The sequence below is a fragment of the Schistocerca nitens genome, chromosome 5, assembly GCF_023898315.1.
Source record: "Schistocerca nitens isolate TAMUIC-IGC-003100 chromosome 5, iqSchNite1.1, whole genome shotgun sequence".
NCBI lineage: Eukaryota > Metazoa > Arthropoda > Insecta > Orthoptera > Acrididae > Schistocerca > Schistocerca nitens.
The window spans coordinates 672,129,991-672,146,029 of record NC_064618.1 but is presented as its reverse complement, the minus strand read 5'-3'; positions in this window follow the sequence as shown (position 1 = coordinate 672,146,029).

The window sequence follows — 16,039 nt, the reverse complement described above, 5'->3', positions numbered from 1 at the left end:
TTCATCAAATATGAAAACGAGGTCTTTCCAACTTTGGCTACTTGTCATATCGAAACTGTACAGATTTCGTTTGTTTCAAGGTCGGATTCCATTGATTTTTTCATGACCCTCTTATATTCCCTAACTCAACATCATTTTACTCATTCTTACATTTATTCCAATTTCATGCTATTCTCCTAGTTTTACCTTCCTCCCTCCCCTCTTGATTCCGCCACCGCTGCCATTCAGTATGAGAACGGAAGCGTAGTGCAGACTGATTTATCGTTGTTCTAGATTCCAGGTCATCTATAACGCCTCGAGACAGTCGCTGGAAGTACTGTAACGCCGGAAATGCATATCCTCCTATTTCCATCTGTTGTACTGTAAGTTTTTTCCTTAATTTGTTACCTGAATATATGACATTTCTGTGCCTTTATATATTGTAATTGTTTTACTATATATATATATATATATATATATATATATATATATATATATATATATATATGCATTTATGTCGATGTATAATTGGTTTGTTTCGTAAATATTATTTGTATTTTTACGCTGGGTCTTGCCTAGGGAAAACTGCTATCGAACGATTACATCGATAGGTCGTGTGAAGAATCAAAGTGTGTAGGATCTTTGGTAGTGTTAACTCTGCCGCGTGGAGCGCGGGCAGGGCAGTTGGGGTCTGGCTGGAGTAGCGAGTGGAGCAGGTGTGTGGTGTGACGCTCCCGCGAGTTGCCGCGCTTTCGGGGTTTAGCAGCATGTAATTGCGCTCGACTTGCGATGATAGTTTCTGACATGGTGTCGCGGACGGGAAGCATTAGCTGGCGCACATCAAGAGCCCGTTTCGTCTGGTGACCGTGTTGAGAAGAACGCGCGCCAACATCCAGCTTCTGCAACAGCGACGGCCGACAATGAGTGACTGTCGCCAAATCCTCGATCGACGGCTTCAAACCTTCAATCAACTAACAAGGAAGACCAAAAGCACGTAAAGTTTCAGAACTGTATGTCAGACCTCAGCTTTTCACATTGTTCCATTTGCCTCGCAAAATTACAGCAACTTAGCATGAACCTTTGTTGCTCATTGTCCCAATTGCATTACCAAGCAGGGTCCCTTCCTTTTCCGAAATGAAACCGAGTGTCGTTGAAATTCAGACGCCAGCATTAAAGTACTATCATAGCATTTCATTACTTTAGTTTCAAAGTGCAGTTAAAGCATAGCTGGCTACAATAGTTAGATTACACAAGCACAAATTAAGAGTGCGAGTTTTGTTAGCATATTTTAGCTTACCTGTGACTGCAGCTCAGCTTGGTACGTACTAAATTTTACTATTGTTAATTATTCAGAATCATTTAATTCAAGTTCAAAGTTAAATCTCTTGTTTCTAAATTGCGTAGAGTCAAGTTGCTTTTGAAATGATTGTTGAGGTAGTCCAAGGCTAACCGTATTCTGCTGGATTTCGATGTGCTTCAGAAAGAAAGCTCACTATTAACTTCAGTCACTAAATTAACTTTCGATTTTCCGGATTTATTAATTCTTTTGCTAAATTAAGTCAGAGTGTAGCGAAATTTATTACTTCTGACAAACTTTCAGTTTTCACACTACACGTGTCAACCTTCAGTTGCCACGCTTCTAGTGCTAATTATATGTGTAATAACCTTTCTTTTTCAGTTACTATAGTAATTGTCCATAGGACAGGCGACCGTGATTTCCCCCAAATCTCAAATATCTAATTGCCGCTAGTTAATTGTTGACGTAACGGCCGCACATTTACTTTCTTTATTAACTTTACCCCTTTTCAAAATTAATTTCCACCAGTTTCATTTGCATTTTTCCTTTCATTTAGATGTAACCCTTTCCTCCCTCTTTACCAACAGATTAACTTCGGTGACGATTGCTTTCCCAAATTTCCCATTAGGTACACGCGGTTTAATTTTTCACTGTCATTAAGGTCGTTAAGTTAGGGGGAGGTTACACGTGGCGACCTGGTGACAGGACAATCTTCAAATTTGAGGTTGTTCTGCACACGAATTTTGCATTGTGCAAATCTCGTAACAAAGTACTGGTTACGAAATGGTCGATACGTCAGCGAGAATATTAGTCTGAGGAATCCTAATTAGATTTGAGATTTGTTATTTATATTGAAAATTATTAAAATGAGTGAAGGCAACAATTACCAAAATTTGGTAGACTTGGGTACGGAACAATCGGTCGAACAGTGGGAAACACGCACCGCGGTACCCATTGTTCAGGGGCAGGCGGCTAGCATGAAAGACGCGACCGCCGAGACGCCACAAAGAGCAGAAATGGAATTCCAAACATTAGAAAATGTTTCGGAATCGGAAGTGAAAATCAAATCGGAATCCCTTGATGACGAATACGGGGGGACAATTAAAGAGGAAGCCGCTACGGAAGTAAAACCGGTAGTTTCCGGGAATTTAACTGATTTATTGAATGTTTTGATTAACGAAATCAAGGCTCAGTCTAGTAAGATAGAAACTCAATCGGTAGAAATTATAGCTCAGTCTGAAAAAATTGACAGGAAGCTAGACAATCAGAACAAAGCTATTAATGTTGTTAACAACAATGTTGGAGTTGTTAACACAAAAGTTGATAAAATCAAAGAAGATATTGTTGTGATTAATACCGAAATCGGTAATCTTAAACAAGAAATGATAGGCGTTCAGGCGGAAATTGCGAGCATAAATACGCGTTTTAATTCCGAAATTAGCAGAATCGAGAAAAGTGTAGGAGACGCAGTTGCTCCGATCATCGAGAATAAGGTGACGGAACGAATTCAATTAGTGAGAAAAGACGATCAACAGAAGGTGGAAACTTTAAAGGTTTTAGTATCCGAAGTAGATACCAAAGTGAGGAAGCAGGCTAATACCTGCGAAGAGAAAAAGAGGGAAGTGGAAACGCTTGCGACAACCACATGCCAAGTGATTACGAGAGTGTCGGAATTAGAAAAGGAACTTGAAGAAAAACAGAGCTATGTGCCAATCGGTGCACATAGTTCGGAATTGTTGACGAAAGAGGAGCGGTTCGACCCCTTGAAAAAAGGCGGTATACACGCGACGGATTTCATTAAAAACTGTGAAAGAGTTTTACCCAGATCATGGACTAATGAGAGAAAAATTAATGCGGTTATTGATGTGTTGGCTGGTGATGCCAAGCGTTGGGGCTTAAACCTCAACATTACGAACCTGACCTTTGACGAGTTTAAAAATTTGTTTCTGGCTGAATACTGGTCAGAGCAAAAACAGCAAAGTGTCTGGCGCGAATTTGTCGTATCGAGGCCTTTCGATGCGAATTCGCGCGGCTCGATGAAGGAGTTTTGTGAGGGCTGGATCCGCAAGTTGGAATATTTGCGTGATCGCCGCACGGAATCCGAAATAGTCTGGGAACTCTACAAGAAGCTTCCAGATGATACAAAACGCTACGTAGGAAGCAATTACAGGACAATCAATCATTTCCTGGAAAGAGTTGAGGACGAGGACAATTGGCGCAATAATCGCGATACTGGTAGAGGCCGTGGTAACAACAACGGGTACCACAGCAACCACAACAATCATAACTATGGGAATAATGCATACCGCAATCTTGGCAGCAATAACAATAGTGGTTCGGGCCGTAATGACAATCGATACACTGCAAATAATAACAGGAATGACGGAAACCAGTATCATACTAGCGTGATACGGGTTTCGCAGAATAGTAATAACGCCAGAGTGTGTGATCAGCCGCCTCAGCAGCATCCGGGGAGCGTATCTGCTGGGACGAGACAGGGAAACCATTAGCCGCGCCGGTGAGGGGCCGACCGGGCGTGGAGAAATTTTGGCGGCCCTATAACAGTAGAAAACCCAGCTGTCGTCGTTATGAAAATTCCGTGTGGAATAATCAACGGCGGGAGAGTGTGCCAGTGTTAGGACAAAGGAGTGCGCCCACAAGTAGTAAATCAGCTGTATACACGGCAGTGGGAAGTACATTCACTGTCAGTGAGAACAATTTAAGTAGTGTTCCGGAAAACGATTATAAAGTGGCAGCTGTAATACCCACAGCGGAACTGAAGATTGAGTTTAAGAATGATTCGCAAGTGTTGAGAGAAGATCAGATGTCGGATAAAACGTCCGTCATCGAGCGAGGGGATGCAGAGAGGGATGAGGTCTGGTTAAGGCAGTTCGGTCGCTTATACGACGAACTAAGAGATTATAGGGGTCTGTATGGGAGAAGCGTTTATGGGGAGCGCGGGCAGGATTTGCCGCGTCTCGTCCCGCAGGTAGATAGTGTTTGTGAAGTGATAGAAAGTTCTGGCCCTAACCGGCAGACTTTACCAGAAATAGTTGATGTTAATGGGGAGCACGACCAAGATTCTTCGTGTTTCGTCCCGCAGGAGTTGGATGTTGAAGCAGTAACGGAAAGTTCTGGCCCTGACCGGCAGACTTTACCGAAAGTTATAGTGTTAGAAGTGACCGACCCATCCGACGCAAAACTCCAGTTTAAACATTGCGAAAGTATTGAGGAGAAAGATTACGAGAATTTTAGTGATAGCCGGACACGATTGGTAGAAAAGCACGTAGATTACAGCGTGTATGAGGTTAGAGCTGACGTTATACGGTCGGACGGTAGCAGTGTGGGTTGCGCAGATCTAGCGGAAGTAATTGCAGAGACTACTGGGCACATTCCTCCAGGTAGATTGGCGGATGATATCAATCTGGCCAAAGTGGAATCAACGAAGGTGACAATTAGTGAAATGATAGCAGGGCAACACTCACTAGTTGACGAGTTAGAGGAAAAGGTTTCGGTATTGGAGGCGAAGCTACAGACTAAGCCTCAGGACAAACGTGTTGAAATTAAGACTGTATGTGAACAGAGGCTGAAAAAGCCGCCAGATAAACCGGATTTAGGATCAAAGCCGGATGGTTTTTTCTGGAATGACCTGGATATAGACGAGGATTTACTGTGGGAAAATAAAGAAACAGTCGAGGACAAGTGTAGACAGATAGTAGTGTCTGTTAATATGCACGACCTACAACTAAACGTGTTGATTGACACCGGTGCAGAATTGAGTGCTGTATCTGGGAAAATATTTGAGTTACTGAAAGACAGACCTGGCATCGTAGTTATGCCAGTAACAGGAGTGAAAATTATCGGTGCTACTGGGAAGGCCAGTAAACCGGTCACAAAACAGATTTTTGTCCACTTCGAGATATGTGGGGCACGATTTGAACAAGAGTTTGTCGTCGTGCCAGACTTGACTACGGAAGTAATTATCGGGTTAGATTGGCTATTAAAGTACCGTGCAGTGATTAATTGCGAAAGCAAAACTTTGACATGTACGTCACTAGATAAAACAATAGTAGTTAGTTTTGACGAGGCAGGAGACGGTGTGCATAGGCAATACCAGCCTATACACATTGTTAACTGGCCGGATGACATTGACGTAGGAATGAATTTGAACTGCCGTAACGTGAGGAATCTCGGCATTGACAAAAGTGTGGAAAGTGAAATGGGAGAGATAATCAAATTCCCTCCACGGATTAACATTAGTATTGGTGTGAAAAAAAGATCGTTTGCGAGAAGTAATGAAGCTAAAAGTCGAGGCTGGCATACGTCGTCATGACGCTAAAGCGCGTTTTGCTAAGTTTGCAATCGGAGACTTAGTACTTGTAAAAGCTCATGAGAAATCGAGCGAGATAGACCATGAAATGTCTAAATTTAAGTTTGTTTATAATGGACCATATAAAGTCATTGGTATACCTCACACAAATGCTTATTGCTTAGAGTATCCAAGCTCTGGAAAACGATTAGGTATACGGGATATTGTAGACTTGAAATTGTACCAACCTAGGATTGATTAATACCACAGAATGGGTAATTGTACAGTATGTAATATAGAGTGTAAGATTTAAGGATGTGCTATGTTGCGATGCTTTTGCCTGACCTAGAGGTCATTAAAGAACTTGTAATTAACAAGTAATTAATTTTTGATTAGACGTTTTAACCAATTGAAAAATCCAAGCTGCTAGTTTAAGTTTTCAGCTGAGTCACAGTAGATTAAGGAATGTAAATATGCTTTTGTAACTAGCTGTCAGATTTCATGAATGTGTGTTTTACTAGACATTGCCGATGTACTTAGACGCTGTTTTAAGTTTCAGGCTAGTACATGCATGTGATGATGGACAGTGTTGAGTTATCCACTGTGATAGTATTAAGGGACTCCTTGAGATTACTCGGGAGTGAGTTTTCCTAAAGAATTCAGTGAAGCGGACGTTCTGGAAATGCCGCTACACAGGCGAGTGAGATCAAGCGTGCCGCACAGGCGGGCGCAACAATACTGGCAAGGTGGAGCCGCTGTCGGCTCTTGGGTCGCTGTCGGCTCTTGTGCCGCTGTCGGCATTCTTTGTACTTGCGAGTACGGAAGGCGGAGTTGTTTTTCTTCCCGGACAGCTGATGTGAAAGAATTCTGCTGTCAATATTTATGTTTTTGTCGATCTGCTGTATATTATTTTCTTGTTTAGCGTTAAGTGGACTCTCATGACGAGTTAATAATTATGAAAAGGTTATATAAAATGTGTATTCTATGTAATTAATAATTAATTAGCGTATTTTGATCTACCTGTTTTTATGACCATGTGCTCTAATTAATTTTGCAAATAGTATTCCATTTCTTATAGTGTTACGAATTTTAATGGTTTTGGAATAGCTAAACCATTTTCTATGCTTTCTATGAATTTTAATATGTCGTCAACCTGTTTTATTTTGTGCAAGATGACAGAGTGGAATAAGATTAGGACTGTCTCCACTCAAATTTTATGGTCTAAAAAATTGATTTATGCTTAATTAGACGAATGCTAAATTTTGATGATGTTTTGAGCATATGCATTTCCGCTGTTTATTTTTTGGGACATTTTCTGAGTCTGGTTAGGTTACACGAACATCCTCAGACAATGTGGGGCACGTGTAACGCCGGAAATGCATATCTTCCTATTTCCATCTGTTGTACTGTAAGTTTTTTCCTTAATTTGTTACCTGAATATATGACATTTCTGTGCCTTTATATATTGTAATTGTTTTACTATTTGTATATATATATATATGTATATATATATATATATATATATATATATGTATGCATTTATGTCGATGTATAATTGGTTTGTTTCGTAAATATTATTTGTATTTTTACGCTGGGTCTTGCCTAGGGAAAACTGCTATCGAACGATTACATCGATAGGTCGTGTGAAGAATCATAGTGTGTAGGATCTTTGGTAGGGTTAACTCTGCCGCTGGAGTAGCGAGTGGAGCAGGTGTGTGGTGTGACGCTCCAGCGAGTTGCCGCGCTTTCGGGGTTTAGCAGCATGTAATTGCGCTCGACTTGCTATGTTAGTTTCTGGCACGGTGTCGCGGACGGGAAGCATTAGCCGGCGCACATCAAGAGCCCGTTTCGTTTGGTGACCGTGTCGAGAAGAAGGCGCGCCAACATCCAGCTTCTGCAACAGCGACGGCCGACAATGAGTGACCGTCGCCACATCCTCGATCGACGGCTTCAAACCTTCAATCAACTAACAAGGAAGACCAAAAGCACGTAAAGTTTCAGAACTGTATGTCAGACCTCAGCTTTTCACATTGTTCCATTTGCCTCGCAAAATTACAGCAACTTAGCATGAACCTTTGTTGCTCATTGTCCCAATTGCATTACCAAGCAGGGTCCCTTCCTTTTCCGAAATGAAACCGAGTGTCGTTGAAATTCAGACGCCAGCATTAAAGTACTATCATTGCATTTCATTACTTTAGTTTCAAAGTGCAGTTAAAGCATAGCTGGCTACAATAGTTAGATTACACAAGCACAAATTAAGAGTGCGAGTTTTGTTAGCATATTTTAGCTTACCTGTGACTGCAGCTCAGCTTGGTACGTACTAAATTTTACTATTGTTAATTATTCAGAATCATTTAATTCAAGTTCAAAGTTAAATCTCTTGTTTCTAAATTGCGTAGAGTCAAGTTGCTTTTGAAATGATTGTTGAGGTAGTCCAAGGCTAACCGTATTCTGCTGGATTTCGATGTGCTTCAGAAAGAAAGCTCACTATTAACTTCAGTCACTAAATTAACTTTCGATTTTCCGGATTTATTAATTCTTTTGCTAAATTAAGTCAGAGTGTAGCGAAATTTATTACTTCTGACAAACTTTCAGTTTTCACACTACACGTGTCAACCTTCAGTTGCCACGCTTCTAGTGCTAATTATATGTGTAATAACCTTTCTTTTTCAGTTACTATAGTAATTGTCCTTAGGACAGGCGACCGTGATTTCCCCCAAATCTCAAATATCTAATTGCCGCTAGTTAATTGTTGACGTAACGGCCGCACATTTACTTTCTTTATTAACTTTACCCCTTTTCAAAATTAATTTCCACCAGTTTCATTTGCATTTTTCCTTTCATTTAGATGTAACCCTTTCCTCCCTCTTTACCGACAGATTAACTTCGGTGACGATTGCTTTCCCAAATTTCCCATTAGGTACACGCGGTTTAATTTTTCACTGTCATTAAGGTCGATAAGTGAGGGGGAGGTTACAGTACCTCAGCGAAACTCCAGGAAAGCTCCAACCATCTACATCTATATTCCACAGGCCACATTACGGCGTGTCGTGGATGGCACTTTTAATAGATCTGTCAGTCCCACCTTCCATGTTCCATTCGCGAAACGTGTGCGCGAAGCAATATTGTTGATAAACCTGTGAACCATCCTCCAATCGTACTCGTCGGAATTAAATAGCCTGTCAAGAGTCGTAGCAGGGCTTCACTCAGAACCCATAGTACCACATCCTGTCTCCATACCTCTGCAATACAATCTCTGACCTGTGTAAACCCAATGTGATTGTATGAATTGTTAACGCACGTTGCGCTTCGAAAAGCAAAATGCTGTGAAAGGCAAAGGACGTTTGCGCAGCACGCCGGCTGTATATCAAAGGCATCAAACACGGCGTCCGGCTAATATAGCCCTGTGAGCGGATCTCTGAAAATGGACGAGCGCTCGTTTCAGTCCCTGCGAATGGACGGCCGCCGCTGCGTATTTCCGCTGTTGATAGCTCGGCGCAGTTTACGTATCTCGCGGAAACCTAATCCGCGCTGACCTATTTCGTTCGCTCCAAAATCGAGCGCGCAACACGTTTTTGCATTTCCACCCGTACGCGTGATAGAGGATTACGTGTGCAGCGCCACATTTATTTCTGGCGCTATCGCCTTGTGTTGTTTTTTCTGCGCGTCTATGAAGCGAGGGCGAACGAATGGGAGACGGACTGCGCTAGTCGGTTTGGAAGGTCGCACGGCCGCGTACCCATCATTAGTGCTTTTCTAGAGACGTACATATTTGACGAGTGTCTGATAGCGGATGTCTGCCAGTCTACCGTACCTGCTGTAACTAGCTGTGTGGCACTTTTCCTAATAGAAAAACGTGTCGCGAAAAGGAGACTACGTATGATAAGGCGCTGGTAAGTGAACACCCCCATTAACAGCTCATTTACTAACAACGGTGCAGTTCTTATAAATCGTAGTAGTGTTTCCTGGTTATAATAAAAAAAATGGAGTAACTGAAGTTCCTTAACGAACGATGTGTTCTACTTATTCCCAATAAACGTTGGACTCTAAATTCATAATAACAGAATTTAGCCGTTGGTGTATCTGCGAAGGTACTCATAGCGCTTTCATTACCGCCACCTCAAGAAAAGTTTCATATCTCTTTCCTCCATCGATACTGGTGTGCACTCCCGCAGACACTCAAGAACATACCCCACAGACCTGCAGCACGCCACTAAAGGAGCCAGAACTATTGAGTAGTCGTACAACGGATCGTTTATTACACACAATACACTGGTTACATGGAACACCAATACTCGCAACCAAGACCAGACGTAGTCGACTATGAGCTGTAAAAGACAATCCAAGGGACTAATTAACGTCATAAGATCCAAGCCCCTGGCAGTGGTCTTACAGTAACAGTCGGATCACAGTGTCTGAGCACTGATCGAGAATAACGTGTAAGTGGTTCTCAGCCAAGCGTGTTGGTACTTTTATTGCGAGTCAGAAGAAGCCGATTGGCACCACGTTGTTGTACGCTGAGCCAGCAGGCGTGTTCCTAGGTTCTAGCGCCGCTCTTGGTCTAAAGGCGGTGATCAGCAACGAATTGCTGGACACGGCAAGAAGGAAATTGTGCAGTTCGTTAATGAATTAAGCTACGAGGAGTGGTCATTTAGACTTAATATAACCTCGAAAAATATCTTACGTATTTATTTCTTAGTCTAATGTTTGAGTGGAGCGAAAACAAGACTCCCTATAAATAGCAAAATCGCCTTTTGTCTGAATTTTCAGAGTCCAAAGGAGAGTGGGTAATGTAATATGGAAAATCGGATGACCAGTGTGGGGTCTAGTTTCGAATAAAAAACCGTATTTTTGTTTGACAGTTATCGGGGTGATTAAGAAACTAGTAATTAGTGATTTGAGGGGAAAATTGTCTGAATTGTCATTGCCAAACGAAGAGCGGGAAACTGATAAACAGGGTGCCAACTGATCAACATGACGTCTGTTTTCGTCAAATATGTATAATTGCTTTAAAATAATCACAGTAATATATTAAAATTTAATTAATGATACGAGGGGAAATTATACAATGAAGTTTTGTCCGAATTTTCATAGTCGCACTAAATGTGGGAAACTGATAAATGGGATATCAAATTGATCAACATGAGGTCTAGTTTTGCAAAACGTATTGAATTGCTTTAAAGTAAACAGGGTGATTATGAAAAATATAATTAATGATTTGAAGGAAAAAAGAAATACTTCGCCAATAGCTATTGCGAGTGACGTAAATCAAGTGCGAGAAAGTTCATCTCCTCAAGCCCTGGGTAGTTTGCGAATAAAACGTTACATTGATGTGATATTTAATTAGCAAAAAGACTTCCTTCAAATGAAGTACTTATTTTAGGACATTTCTAGGCGTAGTTACTTTGCGTAAGAAAAGTTGTATTGGATGTAATATTTAAGTATGGAAGTGGTTTCCTTCGAATCAAGTTCTAAATTTAGAACATTTATAGATAAGAAGAAACTAGGAAATCAAAGTGCCAATAACTTCATGCTGTCCGATTAAAACTTCTAAATAAAAAGTAAAAACACCTAAGAAATCTGTGAACGTTTTGTGAAATGATTTGAGTATAGATAATAATGTTGTGACTTGGCAAGACAGCCAAGTCACTATGAGAGGAAGCCAAAAGGCACGCGTTTAAGCTCACGCAGGCTGGCGTGAGGTCTGGAACAGGTAAAGTAATTGAGACTAGCAAATAAAGTACGAAGCTGCTGGAATACTTAACTTTAATCCATAATTGGTGAACATCGGTCTGACGGCACATGCATCACAAGATAAATAGCAATTGATAATGGCGCCTTGCTAGGTCGTAGCAAATGACGTAGCTGAAAGCTATGCTAACTATCGTCTCGGCAAATGAGAGAGTAATTTGTCAGTGAACCATCGCTAGCAAAGTCGGCTGTACAACTGGGGCGAGTCCTACGAAGTCTCTCTAGACCTGCCGTGTGGCGACGCTCGGTCTGCAATCACTGACAGTGGCGACACGCGCGTCCGACGTATACTACCAGACCGCGGCCGATTTAAAGGCTACCACCTAGCAACTGTGGTGTCTGGCGGTGACACCACAAATAAAAAAAATAGATTAGGGAAGCATTTGAGCTGCCTTTGAATGATGCTTAAAATCAAGTATAGCAAATGCTATACACAGATTTGTTTGCTGTTGTGTACTAGCGTTCTAAGCGTACACCTTACAGGTGTTACGCTACTTGATAATCGTCATGTTATGGAAATCCCATTTATGTAATACTCAAGGCAAAACGCAGTATACTGAAAATAATATGTCTGCGCGAACGTCTTTCGCATTAACTGTGATAAACAATTCACCTTAAGGGCACTGCAAATAATTAAAAAAGAATTTTTCATCACATGTGTTACGCTTTCATTTATATAACATCTTCTGTGATCATTGGTGTTTCCCTGTCTTATTTACATGTTCTTGGGTACTGATGCTGCAACTTCCACTTTGAATGTAAAGAATGACGTGCTGGTAAACTTCTGCGTTATTTGATACTGAAACAGCTGAGTAAAACTGAAAGCACTCAGACAGTTTTCTCTTTACTTATTCTGATCGTTTCTAAACTGCCCCAAATATTTTAGCGCAACGCTGTCTGACTTTTAATAAGCCTACAAAAGAGTAGTCCTGACTAACAATAACCTATCCTTCATGAATTACTTAACCTCACCAAAATCTTCGTTACTCGAACTACTGCCATACAGCGAGCACCAATACTGCCAGCTAAATAAAAGATTCTAACTACTAAAGGCACTAACTACTGAAAGGCATATAGTTAGCAAATGAAAGATTTTGGTAGAGAACAAACAATGTATTTACCTTATAAACGTTCAAAAATAAATACATATATTCGTGACATCCAGTTTGACAAATTTCTTTTTTTTTCATGGCCACACGTCCAGATCGTCCGCTCATATTAACATCTGAAAACCCTGGCATCTCTCTCTCCACATCCATCACTGCTAGCGGCTGACCTCCAACTGCCCAACGCTACTTGCGTTCACATCCAACTGCCCAACACTATACTAGCGAATAATTCAACAATAAGTCCAACCAGCCACAGATTGCACACAGTGCAGTCAGCAATTTTCATACAGAGCGCTAAATTTCGTCACCAACATAAAAACCTAAACAGCCTACCTATGTAGCCCCCATGCTCCCCACAAAAAATTTTACAAATTGTGTTGGACAGAGGCCAACACTAATTTGCTAAAATTTTTCATATTAACGATAACAGTTATATCAGATGCACACACTTATTGATACAATCTTGGTCAAAAGCAAAAATTGTCCTCACAGTCCATAAAGATAGTCCTGTTCATTCATCACAGTAGTAATTACAGTTTCATGCACAAAGTCTGTGTAGTAAAAGAAAATGCACACGAAAGTAGTGGATTTCCATGCAGTCCTGAAGTAGTGTTGTCCATCCAATGGAAAGACAATGCTGACTCTCGACATGCAGACAGGTATTGGGCCATAACAGAGGAAACTCACAGCTGAGGCAGTCGAAGTCTTAATGAATATTGGTAGGTATGTCATCACAGAGCAGACCCATGGTATTTCTTGTAGAGTTGATGGTATTAGTGAGCCACCACAGGTGCAGACCTACTGTAGGCCTGGTATAGATTATGGTATTAGTGGGCCACCATAGGTGCAGACCCACCATAGTCCTTGTAGAGATGGCTAGGAACCATCCATTGCGACTGTGTGGGTGCACAATCACAATCTAAGAGTCTTGCAGACAATATAACAAGACCATGAACCACCACTTGTCCACTCACAAACTTTTTGGAATGTCCTTAGAACCCGCACTGCTGTTAATCAGTCCCTTGCTGAAATATCAACACACATGCGAGCACTAACAGTCCTTTTTTTTTTAACTTCTCACATATTGTGCACATACTATGACCAACTGAAATATGTGTAGTGAAATGAAACCCTAATATATAACTAATTTGAAGAACTGGTGTCTAATTTTATTTTTTAATTTTATGTACAAAAAATGTTAAAAATACAATGATAACATTAGTAGTATTCCAGGCTCTACAAATGAGTATAAATAAACATATATATTATTATTATTATAGGAATTGTGACATAATTAAATAATTGAGAATATTCAAACATTAATTTGACATTTGATCATTAAAGGAAAACATAATAGAGTAAATAATATCTAAACATTTTTCCAGAGTATTTGAGGATAACAGTACTCCCCATCATAGTAAATGCAGCTTAGTATTAGAAAATTTTACAACATAACTCTTATCAGATAAACACATAAAGACAGGAAGAACACAGACACACAAGGGTACACATAAATACATAGCGGAATAACACAAAAGGAAAGGACAGGGTTTGTTTTCAGTACAACATTTCGTACTGCAGTCCAAACCAAAATTTCATTCCATAGATCTTTCCTCCTGTTTAAACATTTTTTTTCGCATAAAGGTCCTATCTACACATGCTTTCAGTGTTTTCCATCATCCTACCTCATCATTTATTTTTCGTTATCTTACCTCATCATTTGTTTCCAAGAAAATCCTACCTAATCCTGTTGTCTCTAAACCCTACTATTTTTGTTCATCTTCTCTTTCAAAATAATTATTCCTCACTGCGCACAACTTTTTTTGGTGAAACCTTTTCCTTATAACTTCTCAATGCAATCTTTCCCCATTCTTCATTGTTAGTTTCTTATATATTATCCTCCCTCTTAAGCTAACTTAAGTCTACTGAGGTGAGATACATAAACTAAGGGGTGAGACAATGCAGCAGCACGAATATTAACACAAACAAGAACGAGGAAAAAATGCAAAGTGGCAAAGCATGTAGCAATAAATATAAATTAGCAAAGCAAATGTAACATTACAACTAATGTGGGCCAATGTGCAGGAAAAAGAAAATAAATCATTACTAAACTGGCTTACCAGAGTAATACAAAGTGAAATTCAGTAGGACAATACCTGACAAACAGTTGCAGTAAAAGCAATAACCTATAGTTAAACATGACAAAGCTCAATCAGAAAAAATATTACAGTACAGATAGCAATGCAGATAAAAGAAATGTCTTATTACACCTCAATACCTACGTCGCATCTTAACTTCAGAGTGGTGCATAACAATAACTTACTCTACCAAACCAGTTACCAAGTCGTTGAAAAAATTATGTATGCCATTCCTGTCAAGGGAAATGTCTATTTCTGCTCCCCTCTTTTTTTAAGAAAGTAGATCATAAAATTATTATTTAATGGATGTGTAGACAGAAAATATTTACATTAGTACATCTATTAAATTCCATTTTAACAAATGCTGCAGCACAGTTAGAAACTAGTTATTAAACAAAATAAGCAAGTATATACAACGCAAAGCATAAAATGTCATTCACTAGCCATATGACATTTCATAGGGCAGTAAAAAATCTCTCAACTCGAAAGACATTAGCCATTTCAGTAAATATCAGAAATTACGAGCTCCAAAGTGTAATCATATGTTTTCAAGTATGAGCATGTCGTATTTGGGGTGCTTTCTGCAAAGAAATGTCAATAGCGAGGTTAATGGCCTCTTTTCCTACACCTGTGCCTCTGAAAGCCACACACTAATAGTTTTTGCTAGACAACTGTCGTGCAGCTGGGCATCCACAGCGCATTACATCAATGTCACCTACCTTCCATACCGAAATTTTTGTGACAGCAGTTCCCACTACAGTGACAGTTTGATACAAATAAAATTTCTCAGGATGAAAAATTACAGTAGAAATGTGTAGAAACGAAATCTCATGAATAGCACGGTCTAAAAATTCCCCTCAGCATTGTGATACTCACATTCATGCATGTATACACATTTCATAACTCTTAATGTACGATTCTGGGTTTTAAACATCCTTTTTCACAAACCAGAGTCCCTAACACCTACTCATTACTCATATAAACACATAATTACATTCCTCATATAGCATCATCTTATTGATCATAAACACACCTCAACAGCGTAATACACATTGTCGTCGTAATAACATCATTATAGCAGATCAATCACATCTCAAAATCATCAAGCTTCTTTCAGTAATTTCAAAACCTAAAAAAATTATCTGCTCGTTTCAATAGTGTCATCTACCTGAAACGTACTTCAAAGATCACGATCCCATACAAAATACATCATTCAAAACTCTCATACTATAACAAGGGTTCCGAAAACATATGAACACTTCACAGAGTACAAACAGGACACAATTTCATAAGTGTGAAATTATCCAACTGTGTAATTGCATAAACATGTGTCACTAACGTAGTACAAACATGTTTGTCTCTCTGTTAAATAATCAGATAGCTGTATAATTCAGTGTTAGAGAAATATGGTACTGTTGTGTAAAACTGAATAAGCAAATACCATATTAGCTCGGGC